Raw genomic sequence first — 20,901 nt, 5'->3', positions numbered from 1 at the left:
AGTTTAAGCAAAAGTACTGTCGCACTGTTGTGTGAATGAGTTATTTTCTGACAGGAACTAGCAGGTAAACAAGCTCTTTTATTTCCCAAGATGTTCGTATGGTGGTGACCAACTGCATTGCAAAATGATCCCATTCCAGAATCGTAACTAGTTCTGGAGGCTTCGTTACACAATTGCCAACTCTGTCATCTTCTACAAAGATGGGACCTTACAGAACACTGAAGAGTTTAAAGCATGATAAATCATTTTGAGCTTTTTGGATTTTTGTTTTCTATCATGTAATAGTCCTCAAACTTTTGACCTTCAAGTGGACAACAAAGAGCACCAGCCCAGACTTTGGGAATACTGTAAAGCTATGATAAATTCTGTTCTCCAGCCTGGTGTTGTAACATGTTAAGTCAGAAGTCAGAACCCTCCTGGAAGAAAAGAGTTTCAAAAGCACAGTAAATTAGAATCACTTATGTTACTAGTTTGTAGTGATCTTTTTGATTTTCATAATTTTGTGATTTAGGAGTTAATTTGAAACCCTAAGGACATTTAATTCCATCAGATTTTATGTAGATTTTTTTTATGCCTTAAAGTCAAATATATGGATTTTTTTTGCCTACTGCGATAACTGAATAGTCAGGAACTTTGTATGTCTTAGCTGTTTTAAGATTTTTAATGCATCCTTGAAAATTTTTTTAAGATGAATATAAGTGTACTTTTATTTTAAAATATCTCAAGCCATGTTTGTACTAATACAAGGAGGTTGCTGATCCCAAGTTGTGGGAGTCACAGGTTAGGAGTAACAGAGATAGAAGAGGTGATACTCACATGGTAAGAGTGTCATGACTCCAAAAATGTTGTGGATCTCAGATCTAGGAAGGTTTCTGTCAGGGACCAGCCTGTCAGTCTCTTCTGCTGAAAACCTAGAAACCTTCATCTTTTCCTCTTTCATTCCCTACATCCAATAAATAAATCCTTATTATTTTTTTAGAAAAGTCTCTTGGATTTACCTTTCCCATTCCCATGTCCAGCACATCAGTTCTGTATCAACATACATCTGGGCTATAATAGCAGTTGAGAAGAAATAAGATAATAAATTTCAACCACCCCATTTCCTGTACATTTAATCCTTACAACTATCCTGAGAGGTGGGATAGTGATTTGCACTTTTCAGATTGTGAAGATGGGGCAAGCTCTTGCAAGTATATTATATTGCTAAGGAATCTCCTTGATCTAAGTCTTTCTGTCCCCTGGAGTACATTCTGTACAAGAATACCAAGATAATCTCCCTAACATGTAACTTTTAATATAATAACTTACTAAATAAAACCTAAGATTACTGATCTAACACTTAACAAATCACCAGGAATTTTCCACATTTGATCTCATTCTGCATAGACTACTTCATAAGGTTAAGATTATCTCACACTACCACCTTGCAAAGTAACCTCTAATGACTTCTGTGTCCCATCAAACCAGTTGTGAACCCTTATATTGATGACACCCCACATTTTGTGCTGTGGCTTTGTTATGTCCACGCAATCATTTCTTTCACTGTAAACTGGTGTTAGCTTCAGCCAGGTCAGCTTGCTTATGGTCCCCTTCGGACGCCATTCTTATTTCTCCCTCATGTTTGCTCAAAACACAGCTCTTGTCCCCTTCACCAACTTTCCCCCCACCCCCTTCTCCAGTTCAAACTCTACCAGTCCTACTGGGCCCATTTCAGATCCTGCCTTTTTGAAGGAGCCTTCCCCAGTAGTTTTTGTCTTCCTGTCTATTTATTCTTCTCGATTCCTTTGTCAGAGATGTTTGCCTTTGAATGTAATTTTAAAATTTCCCTCAACAATAAAAACAATATGCTCTGTGTAAAAGTATTATATAGGATATTTGAAAGTGAAAAGATAGTTCCTGGCTTCCCATTCTCAGCCCATAGGAGTAACTACTGTTATATCTTTATAATCACATTTCTGTGCGTAAACAAGAATATGCATGGGCATGTACATACACACACACACACTGACACACCTGGGAGATAGACTAGGTATATTTTTTGACATACCATCCTACAACTTTCTTTTTTTCACCTGACAATATATCTTAGAAATCTCTCCATGTCAGTGAATATAAATGATTTCATTTAGACATATATCTTTATTGCCTTAAAATTGTTTCATTTCAAATTGTTTTATGCATATACATCTTCCTTCAAAAAAAGAAAATGGAAACTCTTCAAGGGCAGGAGGAATTACATATTCATTCTCATTTCCATTCCTTTACTCTTTACTTTTAGTGCATTTGTTGCATATATCACTATTTGTGCTGTAAGAAGTTAGAGATGTTTGCTTCTCATAAACCCTAGGGAGTTAGGATCTAGTTGTTAAGGATTTATATTTACACATAATACCATAACACAAGGAAGAAATTGAGAAGTGACGCGGATTTCTGTTACTGAAAATCTGGCCAGGTAGGTTATTTGAATAATCCTCTTGGTGAAAATAATGGAGAATGTTGAATACGTATAAGAAAACTTCCTCAGAGCAGCAAAGGGCTGAAAAATCTAAGGAATTCTAAGGAAAAATGAGAGTTCAGAGAAGCTTAGAGATTTGAAGCTGTTTTTTCTCTAAGAACATTTGAAATTTGAACTTTACCTGCCTCATAGGGGGACAGGTTCTACAGACTCAAAGCTAGGAAATGATTAACATCAAATTCAACATAATGATATTTTGGGGAGCTGGGCCGGTGGATGCAGGGAGTTTCTGGGGTATTCAGATTTTCTATTTATGGACCTGGTAAGAGTCTCCAGGGTAATTTATTTTCTCAACTCAGCGTATTTATTTTGCGCACTTTGCTATATTCATGTTATAATTTATAACAAAGAATTAAATGTAGAAGAAAATATAGTATGATCCATATATTTATCTAAATGGATGTGTACATGTGTGTATTACATGAATGGGATTTGTAATATATACATTTTACACCTTGATAATAATACATAATTTATGTTTATATGCCCATCTAAGTATGTGTATGTTGGGGTTCCAAATGATTTTGTGTATATATGTGTGTTCCACATACATAGAAAAATACCCAGAAGAGTGTTCACCAAATTACTGAGGGCAGCCTTGAGAGGTAGAAACAGGGGTGGGAAGTAAGTAACAAGGAAGGAACTTATCATTTGTATGTTGTACCACAGTCATTAAATAATTTAATAATCATCATTATTATTCAGTTTCTTTTTTAAATCAGACTTTAAAAAAGATACGGCCTCTGTCTCTGCCCAAAGATATAAAAACACTCCCCCTGTTATGCTTTATACCACTTGGCATAGTACCTTTTTTTAAAAAACATGTTTTATTCCTTTGCCAGGCTGTAAGTTCTCAGCAGCAACATGACAATATCATGTTTTTCTTTGTATTTCTTGGATCCAATAAATCCTGGTTGTTAGTAGAGGGTCTATACATATAGCAAAATATGAATGAATGAATGTACCTTATGAAGAACAAAGGGCTGTAGGCATCCGATAAATATAACATTTTCTTAGAGGCTTTTACTATACTTTGAATATTAGTTTGTACTTGGTATAGCAGTGGGCATAAAGTTGGCACAGTAAATACAGGTTGATTTGAATTTAACTGACACTTTGTGGAACCTGTAGGCAAATGTGGAGTCCACCATGCGGTGCCCCTCTTGATCCAGAAAGCAGGACAATGGAAATACTCTCTGAAAATTAAACTAAGAAATGAACACCTAATAGATTGAAGATAATATGATCTTAACAATCATAAAGACTTCTTGGGCAGTAAAAATCTGACTATAACCTTATTGAGGGTATCAACATCTTAATAACACAAACATGAAATCTCCATCAGAAGACCATTTTCTCTGTCTCCACTATGGAGGAAATGAAAAGCTATCAATGTAATTGTTATGATACCTGACACAACACTGTCTGACCAATAGCACCTGCCAGGTTGAGGCAAGCATCCAGCCTCCCTGGAAGGTCAATCATTGTGTTATAAGGAGCTGCAGAGCTTCATGCCCTTTTGCAGTAGAATCCTGCATAATTAATTCCACTTACTCACCACGCTTCCCTCTGGTAACTTGCCTTCCCAAAGAGATCATTCACTATCAGGCTGACACAGTCCTTAAGTATGTCTGATTCTTCTGTTGTTTACTGTAAATAATAAAGTTGCCTTCTCTTTTTATACATTAGTGCCTTGTGAGTTTTGCTAGTATGAGTCTGCATTCCTGTGTCCAGTCAGTGCAATCAGGTATCAGTCTGCAAGGTTCATCAAGGTAAATACTACCTTGAGGGCATCTGTTGGAGTGGACTGCTGGATTTCCCAGGTGATGCCCATCTTTGTTGTCATGTTCCATGTTTGCTTTCCATTCCACACTTCACCAAAATAATTCTTCCCAGAAGGACTATAGTAAGGACATCTTAACAATGTGCACATTTCAGCTAGAGAGTGCCAAATAATATTATCTTGGTGACAGCAGGCCCTTTTTTTCTGGATGTGTATTTTTTTGGTTTTGCACACTTCATACCAGTATGGATGAATGGAATATATATTGTAGATGCCACATGATATGATCTCCAACAGCTCATTTCTAGTTCTGGCTTCACAGCCTCTTTTGGCTTCACTTCTGGCTCTCAACTCATTGTCAACACTGATCCTGGCATCATACTTCCTAACCTGGATCTCTTGCAGCAGCGAAACCTAAAGAAGATGGAGGACACAATGAGTTCAACAAGATTAAAGATAAGCATGCAACAAAAAGCAGAGCAGGCAACGAACGAGCTTGTAGAATATTTTTCTTTCATTCTCATCTTCCTCTCTTTCCTCAAAAGGATCCCAGTAACATTTGAAGGGGTTTCAAATCCCACACCCTGCTGTGGAAAAAAGTGAAGCCCAAGTTCTCAGTGATCTGTTCAGCTTATCTGTGAATAGAATGGAACTTAAACCAGATTTCAATAAATCTTTAACAGCAATTTCTTGCCAAAAGGGTATTAGACTAAATAAACACGGCAAAAACCATTACAACTCTTGAGTGAATCCTGGAATTTATTTTAAGTGAATATTGCCCCAAATATTATACTATTAGGTGGGACTTGCTGAGCAGTAGTTTTTCCCCTTTCTCTCCTATCCCTCCCCTTGCACCCTAACTTCTAGCCAGAATAACTGATCACTAAATTTCACCATAAATTTATCAGGCATTTACCCAGAGGAATCTTCAGTTGTCACTATGATTTAAAATACCATATTTGTTATTAGTAGATTTGGACTTCACAAAAATTTCAGAGAGTATAGGTAAATATAGAATCTTGAAAAGACTTTTTTTTTTTTACAAAATATTGTTTTAACAATCACAGTTTTGTCCCTTTACACAATTAGAGTTTTGCAGCAGAGGTAGACACTGTTGGATTATTAGTATGTCTGATAAATTCATGAGGCTCCTATCCCTGTACGTCACTGCAGAGCTGTTCTTGTGTGTTGATGTTAAATGATGTGAAGCTGAAATGCTAAACAGGTAGCTATGGACTATTCCTGAGGATTTAGACGCAGATTAACCAGTCAGTTAATTGTCCAGGCCTTTTGACCAAATGAAAACCATCCTCAGGCTTTCATTTTCTTTGGATGAAAGATGATGCTAATGACGAAAGTGTCCAGTTTTCATTCCCACGTAAGTAACTTTTGTTTCACAGCCAGAGACGTCTTAGATGTAAGATCAGTAGCTATCCTTGGACTCTGCAATAATGGAAGTTAGGCTGGGTGGCTTTAAAACAAAAATCATCCAGCCTATCACCATTTCTGAAGTACTTACCCTACTTTAGTAGATTAGTAACAACATCTTATGATATAAAAGTTAGCATTTGCTAAAGCAAACCGGGCAGTATAATATGTTATATGCTGATATGAGAAGTTACCCCCCAAAAAGATCATATTCCCTTCCTTTATTAAGTGTTTAATTGATGGAGAAAGGATGAACTAGCCAACATTTATTAAAAACTAGAACTCTGAAAACTACGTGTATTTTTCAGAACTTACAAAGATGTTCTTGTTTACTGAAGTGCATCCTGTATTGTCAACGATTTTTGCACACAGGCACATACATAAACTGTTCAATGAATAAAGACAAAGGAGGAGAGTGAGCTAGAGAAAGATGGTCACCTGAGAAGTAGGGAGTGTTTGAACTCCTTTCCCTTTCCTCTTCTCATGGGCCCAGGCCACTGCCTTCTGTTTTCTTTCTCTCTTTCCTTCTGTTGAAGAGCAGAGTCTAGACAGGGATTCACTGGACAGAATTGAGAAGACAGCTGGACTAGTGGACCAGACTGTCCTGAAGTTGGGCAGCATGTGGCAAGCTGAAGTTTGCAATTTTCAGAATTACACAGGTATCTTCAGACACTGACGCCCTCCGTACTGCAGCCAACCTTTTGCACACCGACCGCCTAAGGGCCGTATATAAAACAGCGGAGTGGACAGAAGTTCCTTTTCTCTCTCTATTCTGCCTTTCTCAGTTCTTTTTCTGGCATCCTCTGTTTTTCTTCATTCTTCCTGCAGCCCTCTAGCTCTTCTGATTCTTGTCCCTTTTCAACAAAACATTTACCATAGGCTTGATATCATTAAGTCAGTTCATGTTTGTATCTGTGTGTGTGTGTGTGTGTGTGTGTGTGTGTCTATGTGCTGTGTATATGTATCTACAATTTGTTTTTGTTAGTTTGCAATACGCTTCAAAATACTCCTTTCTAACCAAATAAGCCCCTACAGTAATATTTCTTAAACTGTTAGGATTATTGACTCCTTAGGAAATCTGAAAATTACCCTCAAAAATTTTATATACACATAAAATGTTGGGTACAATTTCATGGTGTTCATCCACTCTTAGTAACTATTCATGGATCCCAGCTGGGTCCAGAATCTCTGTCCCATAATGGAATTCTAAAGTTACCTTCTTTCATGGTCACTGGTGATATTTGAAAATGTATTCACTCATCAGATACTCATCAGATGCCTGCTCTGTGCCAAGACCTGTGCAAGGCACTGAGATACAAGGCAAAGGACAATGAACACCCACCAAAATTTACACCATGGGTGAGGAGAGACAGACAAACAGGCAATTACAATACAGAATAGATGCAATAAGGGGAAGTACAGGATACTTTGGGAAGCATGTAAGATAAGGGTTTAACTCAACTTTGGGGCATCACAAAATTCTCCTTCCATTGGCACCTGAGTTCTCTCAAGTAGAAAGGATGTTGTGTACAAAGTCAAGAGAGTTAGAGACTTGTATGTCACGTTGAGAAATTGGTATTTGATTTTAAACGGCCTTAGGTGAGGGAGATAAGAACTGGTCTGTGACTGAAAAAAGATAACGCTAACTGTAACATGAAGAATGGGTTGGCAGAGGCAGGACTGGAGGCTTGGAGACTTTGGTAGTAAGCCAGGTGGACAGTAATAGTGATTTTAACTGAAGTACTGACAGTGTGGATGAAAAGAAGAGGATGAGTTTAAAGGATGTGAACTAGAAACCACAGAATTTAGTGATCGAATTCATTCCTATGACAAGTATTTGTTGGGCTGCTATATGTTAGACTCTATGTTAGATATGGTGGTGAACTGGAGAGATACCATCCTCGGGTCTGATGGTGATGACTCCCAGGCTTCTGGAGTGGACAGCTCATTGGATGATGGGACAGGCACGTGTTCCTGGACAGAAGTGCTTCTTCAAGCCATAAATGTGCCTCCTGAGATTTCAGGATATCCCTGTAATTGAAAATCACTGTGTCTAATGAGAGATGTTAGTAATGGGAGAATGTTTCTGTATAAGCAATATTTGGGGAGGGGCTTGAAAACCTCTGATGTAGATGACATTTGGAGCCAGGAAGTGGATGAAATCTTACCAGGAAGATTATAGAGAATGAGAGGAGAGGAAGGCTGGGGCTTGGGCCTGGAAAAACCATGGAGAAAGTCGAGAAACCTGGTAAGAAAGCGAGGAGAGTATAAAGAAAGGTAAAGTATGTTCCAGGATGCAGCCAGTAGAACAGCAGGAAGGAGGAGCAGTAGGGCAACAACAGGCAGCTTCGGGGTACATTGGATAGGCTTCAGGTTCAAGATGATAACCTGAGCTTACATATTAAACATCGCATGTTCACTGCCACCTTAGCTAAAGGGAGTCATGAATCATCACATCAAAGGGCTCGGGCGCCAGCAAAAAAATAATGAAGAAATTTAATGTTGTGTGAATTATATCTCAATAAAGCTGTTATTAAATAAAAATAATGATGATGAAAATTCACTCTTAAATGTATTCTAACAAAATTGTTATACTTAAAAATGAATCAACTATCAGCATCCAGATATGTGGAGGTAGTGCAGGAGTAAGAGCAGATGTTATCCACAAAAGAAGGACAATACATTTGTATCCAGTTACCTAGTAACACTGTATAGGAAAAGCAAAGGAGCATCACCTTGGAAAGAGTGAAAGGTTGAAAGGGTGAAAGCATCACCTTCAAAAGGGTTGTCACTCAAATTGCACAGCCAGCTGAGGCATCTTTTCTTGAAAGGAGAACAAAAAGATCATCTTTGATACTGAAAACCTGCAGAATATCCCACTCATGTACTTGCTCTGAAAAAAATTATGCCAAGACATAGAGACAAACAAGTAATTAGAATAAAGAACTCAATAGGGGGAAGAAATTAGAGTATTTTTAAGTGGTATGGAATTAATTGTGAATAACAGTATAGGAGTAAACCATAATACTATTGATAATCATTCTTCAAAAAAATAATAATATAATGGACTTATAATAACAGGGATCTGGGATTATAAAGTATTCCAGTAATTTGGCAGATGGAAGAGGGAAGGTTGCAAGGAGACTCAAAAAATGCTGTTTTATTATTGGCTTCAAGAAAGAAAGGCAGGCTAAGGGAAGGTTAAAAATAAGCAGAACTAGAGTAGAAATAAAACAAACAGCTTCCTAATAAATTGGCTAAAAGCTGGGGGGAGGGATCTTCTTAATCAGTATGGCTCAGGGAGAAGGGGAAAGGCGAAAACATTTTGGAAGCATAAAAAAAATAGAATGTAGTTTACATTAAAACTGAACATATTCATTACCACAGTGACTCCCCTATTCTGTTAGAAGATGAGGATCTAAGTTGATTTTTTAAATCCAATCATAACATGACCCAGAAGCAAATATTTTTTTAAAAAAGAAGAAACCTATGACCATAGATGCACAGAGATCTTATTTTAAATTACAAAATTTTTAATACTTTTTTAAAAATAAAAAAAGAATTTTAACCCTATGACAGTAAATTCAATCTACAAAATGAATAAGCAAAAACAAATTATTTAAAATAACCAAAATTGACTCAATACAGCAAAAACTGAATGATATTGACAAAAGTTGGATTGAAAGAAAGATCCTTTACTCCTCAGAAGTGCAAATTCTAGATATATTTATCACATTCTGTCAAATCCTAAAGGAACAGGTATTTCCTGTGCTGTCTAATTTATTTGAAAGCATGGTAAAATATGGAAAATTTCTCAGGTTATTTTATGAACCTAGGATGGCTATGACCAAATTGTACTTTGTTTTGTTCATAAAAATTAAGAGCACCTTCACTTAAAGATACCTATACAAGATCTTAAGTCAAATATTAGCAAAGGAAATATAGCAGCACATTGAAAGAATCATAAATATGATCAGTTCAGATTTGTTTCAATAATGTAGCATCTGTTTATCTTTAGAAAATTAGTAATAACAGTAAATCACATTCAGAGATTGAAAGAGGAAAGCCTTTTTCAGCCATTCATTCCTAAAAGCCCGGTAGTAGTACTCTGTCTGGTGACCAGTGGTGAACCAAAGTAACTGAGTCTCTCTTTCTTTGTGAAACTTAAGTTCCAGTGGGAGAACAGTAATAAGCAAATAGACAACTATTGTAATAAGCACATATAAGATTTTGACATGTGATAGATTTTCAAGTCAGTGGAGAAGTTGGCTCATTCAAGAAAAAATTTTGGAACCATTGGCTAGCATTTTAATAACACTATGTAAATCCAAAATTTATACTTCACATTAAAATACATTCCAGATGAATTGAAGAGTTTAATGTTAAAAAATTGAAGCCAAACTACAGGAAGAAATAAACAGTGACTATTATATTATTTTATATTCTGTCGGACCTTTTCAATCACATCAGAAGGAAAAGTGCTTGGAAAGATTTCCGAACTGAAGGATTATGTTGTATCATTACTGAAACAATCAATAAGGACAAAAGCAACTGCTTCAAACTTGCAAACATTCAGCAAAGCATAACATTTCTGAAAGATGCCCTTGAAGGTTTATGTACAAAGAACTGAAATTTCAAGGGGTAAAATCAAACAGCATTACTTGATAGACTATATTTTTGCAGCTAAAGTCCAGCTGTTGTACTAATGAGACTCACAAACACTTTTAAAGAGCCTCCTGCATGTTAGATAACTTTTCTGATGCTTTTTGTCATGTGTATTACCTCATGTAGTACTCAAAATCATCAGAAATAGGTACAGATAGTGTTTACGTATTTTACACGTAAGGATAGAGGTGCAGAGAGGTCTCAGGAGCTTGCTGTAGGGCACCCAGCTGATAATTGGCAGAGCCAGGATTCAGACCCGGTCTGCCGCCACAGTCTGCTTTCCTAACCATTGTGCCGTACCAAACATGTCTTAAAATTTTCTGACTTACTAAAGTTCTCAAAAAGCAGGTTCCTGAAGGTGAATTCAGCAAGGGGAGAAATTTAACTCAATCTGTCTAAAGAATAAATTTGGACAGTAGCTTCACAACTCACGACAGAAAATCATTGGGAGCTTGTGAGGAAGCCTTTTCTCACCTACATCCAGTCTTTGCCAGATTTTTGTGTGGAGTGTTTGGAACTCAAGTTTCACTCAGTTGCCAAAATAACTTCCAGAAAATCACTGAAGAAATTTTGAGTAAAATATTTCCCTGTTTACTCCAAAACAAGTGAGTGGACTTTGAATGTCACTCATTTCATCAACGTACATTTGCAAGGCTGGTTTTTCTCCCTTTGTGACTAAAAGCAAAGCAGTGTGATCAAGCACGGACCACACTGAGTTCCCTTTCCCCTGCCAATTAGGTTAGAAGGCCAAAAATTCCAAAAGCACGAATACTCAGTGCCTAAGTTGATCAAAGTTTTTAAGCAAAATTTTTTTCTCCAAATCTGCCATTGTTTTAATAGTTTCACATAGAAGATGCAGTCTAACAGTCTTTTAAAACAAAAAAGATGCTATCTTTGTGGATGGGTGTTTGGGGTGTCTCAGATAGGTTACATGAGGGGTTTTGGGGAATGGGTTTTTGTTTTTGTTTTTTTCACTTTCCCTTTGTCACTGATAAGATCCAGGGGACTTTGCAGCTTCTCAGATGTTATACTGGGTAAAAAGTAGTACCTGCATAAACAGTAGGTAGGGAGTGCAGATAATGATATTAATATACCTCATAGTTTGTCTTGTAAAGCCAACATCCTATATAACTTATCTTTATTATGGAATTGCTAAATTAGAATTGTGTCCTTCTTAGAACCAGATTGCTTGAAATGAAGTCATATAAACAGTCTAATTTACAAGATAATTACATTTAGGAAATGTAATTTCCTGAATGTTCTGCCACACCGAAGAATTCTGAGAAAAAAGTTCATTCCTTTGGGAAAAATGATTTTACTTCCTTGGTAAAATGCTACTGCTTGTTCAGTTAATTGGCAATTCCCAGTGATTTTTTTTTTTTGGTAGTCACAGTCATAACTTACATAACATTACCTAGTGTTTTAGAGGCTCCTCAGAAAGTCTTAGAAGAGGTTAAATATTTTTAGGTCTGTCTAAGTGTGCACTTCTAAAGCTATACCTAGATATCTCTCTGAATCCAGTAAACTAATTTATTTATTTATTTATTTTTAGTCAAAATTTCACCTTTTAGAATTAGGCTTGTAACCTGATCCTTACTGGTGTCAAATTATTTCATTTCCTTTGACTTTAATAGTTATATTTAATAATTCAAACACGGATACTTCTATTGCTCACATGTGTTTCAATCAGACATGTTTAAAGATGTCTAATAACTAAGGTCTTATGCATTCCTTCATATTCTATTTAACAACTAGATGCATGTCGGTGCATAGTATTTGAGTCATCGGTGTGCCACAAGACATTTTGACCAAGACATATAGGGTGTCATCAAATAATTGAATTACAATAATAGCTGTAATGGGACCCAATTTGCAAAAGTAAATAGTGTCCCCCTTTAAAAGAGAAAATTAACAGCTCTCCTCAATCAGATTCTTAAGTTTAATTAGCTCTGACTTGCTAGAAGAAACTGAGCAAGTGAATAGCATGTGTTTTCCATATTGAGTGAGATCTAAATCATTGCTATTTTATATAGCTGACCCATATAGTTTCTTTTTTCTATGTACCTCAGTTTTTTTTGCTTTGTTTTGTTGTTGTTTGTAAAATGGTTATTTGATTAGCTCATAAATCCCTCCCCTTTCTAAAATGCTATGAGACTTTAAGCCTAATTTCCTTTGAGCCTTAATCCTCTTACTAATTGATGTGGCTGAGTTGTTTAGAATGAACCTCCTTGGTGCAACTGACTGATTAATTCTGTGAAGTTCTATGTAGGCAAATTGGTCCAGGAATGAATCCATTCATTCAGCAGACACATGCCATGTCTGTGAGTCCTAAAAGAGCCCATAGTCCAATAAAGGAGTGTGGTGGTTTTAAAACATGCCCCCCCAAATTCTTTGACACTCCCCCCATCAAAAGATGGGGCTATGTTCTGTCCCCTTGAATCTGGGCTTTGTGCCTGTCTGACAATAGAGTGTGGCAGGAATCTATTCATTTTCTATTCAGAAATTGTACCAGTTTCTGGGCCCAATTTAAGAAACTAACAGGATCCATTTCCTATTTCTTGGGTCACTCACTCTTGAAACCCAGCCACCATGCTGTGAAGAAGCCTAAATTGCCCTGTGGAAAGGCCCAGGTGGAGAGTAACTAATAGCCAGCACCCGCTTGTTAGCCCTTGGGATGAGCCATCTTGGAAGCAGATCCTCCAGCTCTGGGAGAGCTGCCCTGGCTGACACTGCATGGAGCAGAGACAAGCCATTCTCACTGAACCCTGCCCAAATTGATGGTTCCTGAGCAAAATAAGTCACTCTTATTTTAAGCTACCAAGTTTTGTTACCAAAACAAGGAGATAGACACATAAACAAACCATTTTGAAGCAATGTGGAATTATGATGACAGCGAAATGTACTGGTATCACAGGCACACAGGCGAGACACCTAATCCTTTTGGCATCAAGGAAGACATCCTCAATATGACAAGTGAACTGAGTCTTGAATGAGAGATGGTTAGCTAGGTAGGGGGAGAAAGAATGGGGTGTTCTGGGCAGAAGGGACAGCGGTGTGACCTGAAGTAAAAGCAGGAAGTAGCATGATGTGCATGAGGAATTATGAGCCCTTAGGTGTTGCTGAGCATAAAGCTGGAGATAGGGAGTAGTGATTGATGTACCCAGAGAGACTGGCAAAGTTTGAATCACGGAGGTTCTTATATGCCAAGTAAAGGTATATTGCATACAGGTCATTTAGTGTTTTTGTTATTATAGGTAGCATTGGATGGAGCAATCCAATCGTATTTGAGTTTTTGACAGATCCTTCAGTTGACTGTGGGGAAAGTGGACTTGAAGGTATTGAAGCTTGAACCAGGAAGACCAGTTAGGTGGCCATTGCAGTAGTTCAGGCAAGGACAATAAGGGCCTAAATTAGCACTGCGATGATGGGGAGGGGCTAGAGAAAATAGATTCAAGAAATATTTAGGGGGTTAAAAAACATTTAGAAGTTAAAAAGGGCAATACTTAGTTACTGATTATGGAGAGAAAGGGCAAAGTGAAGGAAGACTGTTAGATTTCTAAGTTAGGTAACTAGACACCAATACCAGTAGAAACGAGCTAAGGAGAATATATGGAAGGGTATGCAAGTCAAACTTATGGGAGATTTAAGCTTCAAATAAAGATTTGGCAGTCATTGTCACAAAGAGAATAGTTGAAATTACTAATGGGTAAGCTTCCTAGGACAAGAATGCTCAGTAATAAAGATAAGAGGACTGAGGATGAACCCTGGGAGTACCCTGATATTTAAAAGGTGCTCAAAGAAGAGTGAGCCCATAAAAGAAATGGAGAAGAATGATCCAAGAAGTTCCAGGAGAACCAAGATGTTGTCCCACAAACAAAATAGTAGAGTTTCAAGTAGGGGCTAATCTTTGGTATCAGATGCAAACACCCAGTTCAGTAAGATAGGGCTAGATGAGAAGTCAATGATGACTTTGGGCAGGCCAAGGAAAGCCAGGTGTCAATAAGTAAGTGAATGAAAAGTAAGAAAGTAGACAGAGTTGATACAGCCAAGGGAATGGAGAATAGCTGGGGAAGAACACAAGGATGAGATGGTTTGGTGGTGGTGGCGGTGCTGTTGGTTTTGGGGGATAGAAAATAAGTAAATGCTTTTCTAACCAGAGCAGCCAGTAAAATGAAAGAGTTTGAAGAGAGAAGAATAAGAAGGTAAGATTCATGCAGTAGCTGCCAGTTAGAGAGAGCAGGGCGTAGGGTCAAGGGCAGTCCTTTGAGACTGGAGGAATGCAACAAGGGTAGGTGTAGATGTACATAATTTTATAGGACTAGGGCAGGAAGTTGAAAATCATAGTTGATGGACTTTCTTTTCTGTGAAAAAAGAGATAAATTTGTGCACTGAAAGAAGAAAGCAAAGCAGGGATTAATAGCTGTATTGAAGAGAGTGATGAGTTTTAGAAAAATCTGAGAAATGGAAATAAGGGCTGGCTTGTAATAGACAAAGGATGAATAGGTGAGCCTGAAAGCCCAGTTGGTGTTGAAAACTAGTTTTGTGCTAGTGACTATCAGCATGATTATATGATTATATGATTTTATCCAAGGGAATACCGCCACTCACCCCACTCATCTCCCTTTTTTCCTGGCCCTGTTGGCCTAGAAAGTGGGAAAAACAGGTAACCTCCAGAGAGAAGGAAGCAGGGCCTCCAGGAAGAAAAAAGTTTTGTTTAAGGTAAGGAGATAGGACATTCTGTTTCGTGAGTCAATCAAAGTACTCCGTAGTCATCACAGATTCATGTCCTTACTTGCAGGACATGGAATTATCCAAATTTGTGGAATTACCTGTGAAATTATCCAAATGTGTTGTTTAACATTTATTGACAATAACTATTGGGCTGGATATTGTGCAGAGCAAGTTATGCAAGCTGAACCCCAGCTTCATTCATTTATGGCGGGAACAGAAAAGTGGTGAAGTTCAGAAGATTGGAAATGCTAAACTTCTTGTTTTCAATCAGAAAACTGCACTTAGGTATTCCAATTCAGTCACGATCCAGTATCATAAAGCCTTTATTGTTTAAGGAAGCATCTGATTTTTACTTTTTCAGTTTGGCTTCTGCGCTCTGCTGTTACTCTTCTCATGTAATTGGGTTTATGATTTGAGTAGCTTTTGAAATACTGGCAGCTCAACTATCTTCAGTAGAGACTCATCTCACTTAAGGCATTTTAATAGAACTCTTTTAGTATCTTGAATCCTGGGAATTTAATCAGTATACTTACACTCTTAAAGTTTTTCTTGCCTGAACCATTATACATTTTCACAGAACAAATATTTAATCCTTAGGATTTTGTAACCTAGGGATTTAAAGATTAGCTTTGAAAATAGGTCAGAGAAAAACATCTCCTTTGGTTTAAAGCTAATCAGGTAAGGAAGTAAAAAGAGCAATTTAGAAGCCTTTGAAAAGCATTTGTGAAATCAGTTTCATGTCATTTTATGAAAGCCGCTGCCTGTAAAGCTGCAGTGTGAGTCAAGCCTTCCTTCAGCGTTGCCACTCCTTCATGCCTCCATTCATTACCATTCATCCATTCATTGTTCATTCGTTCATTCAAGTGTTGTTCTAGATGCTGGGGTAACAGATAAATAAGACAGTCAGAGCTTACTGTGTGCCAGGCATTTTGAAACTTGGGAACCTAATGCTTCTATCTCCACAGTCTGGTGTTACGGAATGAGCATTACGATGGGAGTCCAGCTGTTCTCCTAAACTCACTGGTTAGCTATGTGACTTTAGGTGAGACCTGTTCGGTGTCTGTTTTCTCATCCCTGAAATGGTATTGCTCACCCTATTTACTTCATAGCTTTGATGTAAGAATCAAATGAAATTGTGATTTTGAAAGAGCTTTGAAAAGTATTAGACATTATATAAAGACAACTAGTAATCTTATGACTGTGGCAGTGTTTTGACCATTTTATTGCCTCTGTGAAAAGGTTGAGGATGAGTACATTTTCATTGTTCTCTTGAACTAGAACTGTATGTATATGATCATCAGCCTTAACCATTTCTTCCATATGTGCAACTACCCTGCTTCTGATCCACGGGCACAGACTTCATTATGTGGTGGCTAGGGGAAGGATATCTACAGCTGACACAACTTATTTAGAAAATATTATTCAGTTCATATCCTGCATTAAATCAAGTATTGATTAAGTGCCCAGACTAAGAGGGCAGAGAGAGACGTAAGTGATGAGATGATATTGGTCTTCAAGAAGCGTAGACTTGTATTTGAAAATTCAAAGTGGCCCAAAATAAATGATTACCTTACTTGAAGTTTCCCAAGGGTCTGTACAGAGATGTCCGTTTGGCCCTATCGTGATTCTAAGAGCCCTCTCTCTCAGATATTGGAGGGCCTATTTATCCCTACTGGATCATGGAATAGATCATCTTATGAAGAAATTGAAAACTTGTAGCTTCATGTTTGATTTCCTGCTAGGTTTTTTAGGTCTTCCATGCTGATGCTCTGGAATGAGATAAGAAGTCTGAGCTTTCCTAGAGCAAACCCAGTCTTGGACTAGCCCAAGAATCCCTCTCAAATATGAGCTCTACAGTACAGAGAAATGTATGTGTTTTATTCACTGCTCTCTGCCCAGTGCCTAACAAGTGTCACCCAATGAGAATGTTTTGAATGAATGAAAGCCTCCATCTACCATATATGCAGTTCTTCTGATACTCTGATAGCCCAGATAGATAGCTTCTTGAAGACAGGGGCTATACTTTGTCTCCAGATTTCCAGTGTCTGGCACATAATCAGTGGGCTGAATGTTTGTCAAATGAACATATGGACAAGCTAACCAGGGCTGGGATGGATGCCCCAAGACCAGGACTTCTCAGTCTTTCCCTAGAGTAAGTAAGCCCTAAAAACAAGAGGAACTCATTCCCAGGAAGTCTGAGGCATAGCCCAGTTTGGCCTGCTATTTCACAAATGTGAAATGTCACTGAAGTTTCTTTTTGAATCTTAGCTTTTCTGTTTATTTTAGGTTTTCTATTCCATTGTGTTCCTTTCAAAAAGATGGATAGAATTAATGTGCCAAGAAGATGCCTTGTGTATGTCCTCTGCTGGGTCCCATCCTTATCCATCGCACTCAGCAACACTTGTCTGTGCAGCTTGGGGCCCAGGACAGAGCAGGATGTTCTTGAAAGCATTTCGGAACCATGTAAGACACTAAAGGGCCCAGAGAGAGCTGGCACAGAATAGGAGAGAGAAGTAGGACAACTGGCCAGAGTTGCTTTCTGGGAGTTGTGTTATGCCATCTTTCAGCCTCATTGACTATTCCAACTCTTCCTAAAATAATAATAATACTAAAAAAAACGTCCTTACCTGTTCAGTACCTTAACATATGCAAGTATCTCTTTTGATCTTTACCTCCATGAAAATGGTGTTTTTTGGTTTCCAATGTTACTGTTTGCACAAATGAGAAATCTCAGATCAGGAGCAGCCCTGGGACTAGGGTGAGGCACATGAGGCACTCACCCCAGGCACAAAATTAAAGGGAGTGCCAAAAAAACTCAACAATTAAAATAAATAACATTTCATGCAATATTTAAAAAATTTAAATTCATGCAGGATCTGACAGGGCCAGGATTAAGATGAGGCAAGCTGTGTAAGTTGTGCAAGTAAGTGCAGGATTGGATCCTGTCATGATATAAAATTTTATTTTGTTCTAAATGGATATTTTTGGCATTAATTTCAATTTTTAGAGCTGCATTAAAATATTACTTATCTTGATTAGTGAGTTTCTTTGCCTCCTCTTCAAAGTTCCCCTGAGACCTGTGCCTCACTGGCCTCATGCTGGTCTCAGCCCTCTAAGTCTCACTGTCTTAGAGGTGAAGTGCCCCAGGGCCTATGGCTTGTGAGTGGCAGAGCCCACATTTGAACCAAGGCTTTCTGACTCCACATCACATTCTCTTTCTGTTATACCACACAGCCACTTAAAATGCCTAATTGTCTTTGTCTCTGAACATCTATTGGTCTTCTGTTGTTATTCTTTAAATTTTCTTAGGCTTTTAAGCCTCATTATTTGAGGGTATCTTTAGTACTCCCTGGTGACTTTTTCATGTATTTTTCTTTCTGTAAATGCGTATGATGCAACCTCTATTGTTTCAATTATTTGATTTCTAAGTATTTCTGGATGAATCTTATCTCACGGGCACACTACAAAATTGTTGTCTTGCTTAGAACTAAATTCTGCAACTCAAATTAAGAACATATGATTATCACTAACTCTGCATGAACTGGGGGAAAGGAAGTCTATTTTTTAAGCACCATTAAGTTGTAGAATGAGATACTGATTAGAATAGCAACTCAGAATTCTGTAGCATGTCTTGTAAAGTTAAAATTCCTACAGACTTTACCCTTCAATGAAGTTTCTTGAGTAATGAAAATAGTGCATGGTAAGAAGGACAAACATCCCTGTCCATGTTCACCTTTTATGGGACGAGGGTGCGTAAGACTGTATGAAAGTGTAAACTGTCTTCTTTCTCAGATGTTTTTCTGATCAGTTATTCTGGCTATGTAGCTGGGAAGGACAAAACTCTCCCAACTGATCATTTTCCTTATACTTGGCCTTTCTTATGAATAATTTACAGGCAACCTTGAGAATTTCACGTCCACTATACCTGTTGGGGATACACAAAACAAGAAAGTGCTGAAAGTTTGAGATCAGAAATAAAAGGTACAATAAAGGAGCAGTAGTAGGCTTTTGTTTTTCTTTGCAATTAAGTCTTAGTAGAGGTAAAGAGAGTTGATGCCAAGGAAACAAACCTTGGAATTATTTACACTGCGGTGTCTGTTAAGAAGGAGGAGAGATGTCAGGAGTTCCTGTGTCCCTGGGAATATCATAGGATAAAACTTGGGTTATAAATAAAGGCTTTGAACATTTGGTTTGAGGACCACACAGAAAAACAGAGAGGGTCCCATTCCTAAGCATATATTCTGTTTATTGCCTTAGTTTGGTGAGACATGATTAGGGGCTTTTATTTATACAGTATTTTTATGGGAGATGATGTGAAATGAGACTGGAAAGTCAAAACCAAACTGCCGAGGGAGTCGAATGTGAGGCTAAGAAACGATATGTTGTCTTATAGGTGATATCAAACTCCGAAAGACTTTTGATTGGAGAAAGGCCTGATCAAACTAAGGTTTTTTCAAAGTTCATACAAAAACCAAAAATGTATATATACAAAAAATTTAAGCTGGTGGCATTCTAAAGGAAAGAGAAGGGAAAGTGCTGATTTTTGTGTTAAAACTATTAAGTATTTTGAGCAGTGTTTTTGATTTGCTAAATTAGAAATGCAAGGAAAGAACGGCTGTAAGATATGTGATAGAGGAATTTGGCATTAGTCACTGAGGCTTATACTGGTTGTTAGAAGGAGGAAGAGGCAAAAGGGTTTTATCATAAGTGCCCTAGAGAACAGTCAATCGATTGTAGAAAAACACTAAAGAAATTGTTTGGAGAGTGAAGGAAAAGATACTATATTCAGTTGCAAACATGTTTTCTTTGAAGAAATGGTGTGATGAGCAACTAAAATATCCCTTAGGTGGTGGGGGATGCAAACTTGGACCTGGGAGAAAGATCAAAGCTAAAAATGAATCGTCTCAAAGTTGCATATCCAGATGTAATGTTGAAGCCTGAGCAGGAATAACACAAATGTCTGAGTTGGACACAGGTCCATTGTCCAGAAAGAGGAAGAACCATCAAGGGAAGAATAGTCTGGGGTGGAGGAGATATAAGATCCCATAGGAATGTAAAAGCCACAGGAGGAACTAATTTCAGGAAAAATGATATGGCCAGCAGTGTCAGAGCCTGCAGATACAAACTAGTGAATGGTCACAGAAGTAGACTTGAGCTTAGAAAGTAAAAATTGAGATCCAAGAGGAGGAAGAATGTCAACAAGTAGGAAGCTAGTGTGTGAGAATATATTCGTAAATGACATATCCGACATGCCTCAACACCCAAAAAGCAAATAACTTGATTAAAAAATGGGCAGAGGGCACAAACAGACACTGCTCCAAAAAAGAAATTCAGGTGGCCTACAATGCTCCACATCGCTGATTATCAGAGAAATGCAAATTAAAACCATAATGAGATATCACCTCACACCAGTTAGGATGGCCAACAGCCAAAAAACAAGGAACAACAAATGCTGGCGAGGATACAGAGAAAGGGGGAACCCTCCTACACTGTTGGTGGGAATGTAAACTAGTTCAGTCATTGTGGAAAGCAATATGGAGTTTCCTTAAAAAACTAAAAATAGAAATACCAGTTGACCCAGGAATTCCACTCCTAGGAGTTTACCCAAAGAGAACAAGATCTCAGATTCAAAAAGACAGATGCACCCCTATGTTTATCACAGCACTGTTTACAATAACCAAGACATGGAAGCAACCTAAGTGTCCATCAGTAGATGAATGGATAAAGAAGATGAAACACATATATGCAATGGAATATTATTCAGCCATAAGAAGAAAAC

At 37.8% G+C, this 20,901-nt stretch overlaps 1 protein-coding gene across 5 annotated transcripts in view; it reads left to right on the top strand.

The window, feature by feature from the left end:
• NSMCE2 (NSE2 (MMS21) homolog, SMC5-SMC6 complex SUMO ligase) overlaps positions 1–20,901 on the top strand; it is a 208,962-nt gene that overhangs the window by 111,726 nt on the left and 76,335 nt on the right. The window contains exon 6 of one of the 5 annotated variants that reach the window (XR_008996167.1): positions 91–5,997. The exons of the other annotated variants lie outside the window; for them this stretch is intronic. The gene's annotated coding sequence lies outside the window, so the exon portion shown is untranslated. Of the gene's footprint in view, positions 1–90; positions 5,998–20,901 lie in introns of those variants that run through there. 5 annotated transcript variants of the gene reach the window in all.

The sequence above is a fragment of the Manis pentadactyla genome, chromosome 3 (genome assembly GCF_030020395.1).
Source record: "Manis pentadactyla isolate mManPen7 chromosome 3, mManPen7.hap1, whole genome shotgun sequence".
NCBI classification, from domain to species: Eukaryota; Metazoa; Chordata; class Mammalia; order Pholidota; family Manidae; genus Manis; species Manis pentadactyla.
This window is presented reverse-complemented; position numbering and strand designations above follow the sequence as displayed.